This window comes from Mizuhopecten yessoensis, unplaced genomic scaffold (assembly GCF_002113885.1).
Source record: "Mizuhopecten yessoensis strain PY_sf001 unplaced genomic scaffold, ASM211388v2 scaffold716309, whole genome shotgun sequence".
NCBI classification, from domain to species: Eukaryota; Metazoa; Mollusca; class Bivalvia; order Pectinida; family Pectinidae; genus Mizuhopecten; species Mizuhopecten yessoensis.
In genome coordinates this window covers 129640-130875 of record NW_018480052.1, presented here as the reverse complement: position 1 = coordinate 130875, position 1236 = coordinate 129640, and positions in this window count along the sequence as shown.

Here is a 1236-nt window from a genome sequence, read left to right as displayed (position 1 = left end):
TACCACTGCCAAAAGCTGTACTTACACATTGAAATCCTGTACATATATAAGACCTAACGTGATTGTGAAGGATCCCCGTACCACTGCCAAAAGCTGTACTTACACATTGAAATCCTGTACATATATAAGACCTAACGTGATTGTGAAGGATCCCCGTACCACTGCCAAAAGCTGTACTTACACATTGAAATCCTGTACCTATATAAGACCTAATGTGATTGTGAAGGATCCCCGTACCACTGTCAAAAACTGTACTTACACATTGGAAATTGTTTTTCCTGACATTAATATATGTTTGCTAAATCATTTCAGAAAAGAAAACATACCTTGCTAATTTCTTTTAGAAATAATAATATTTTATGAAATAATCAGAATATTATCAACAATGTTCTAAATGTAAAAAGTGACCGAGGTTCGAACCCTGAACTTCAGGTTGTAATACTATTGCTCTGACTGAGTAACTTGATCAACTGAAGTGTCCTGGACCAACTGTGCTACCGTTGTATCAAAACGAAATTAAGGGGAGGTCCCTCTATATGTAATAAAACACAGTACATAGGGACAGGAATCCTTAAATGACAAAATGAAGGCTCGGAAATTTAATTTTAAATCGAGCAATATTGGATTTAAAGTAATAAATATAGCATGTTTATAAACACACTGTAGTTTCCATGGTGATCTGATCAATTTCAACACTTCAACATTTAACAGTTCATCAATTAAATTTCCGTAGCCTGTGCCAATGTTAACGGACAGGTATGTTTTTAACACTTTGATTTATCAGTTGTAATTTTCAATGTTTTTATAATAAACGGACCTTGATTGTACTTCAAAACAGCAAAAGTTTGACTCTAAAAAGTTTGATTCATGTACAGAATATTTGTAGTGTTAAATCCAGACTTTACTGTAAGTTTAACACTTTGTCTTTGAAGTTTGATTTAAGGAAGTTTGACTGTATGTCCCGTAAATTAGCAGAAACAGTACACAATTTCATCATACTGAAAAAAGTGTTATTACAATGTTTATACATTATAACAAAAACGGTATTACAATGTATTACAGTGAAATAAACACGTATTACCATGTATTCAATTTTCGTACAAAATTATGATTACAAAATCAGTACTAGTACAATGTAGTAATTACATAAAATTTGATACATAATGACAGACCAGCCATTACATGTGGTGTTAATAAGGATGTAAAGCACCGCCTTGCGAAAATTATCACGAGTTA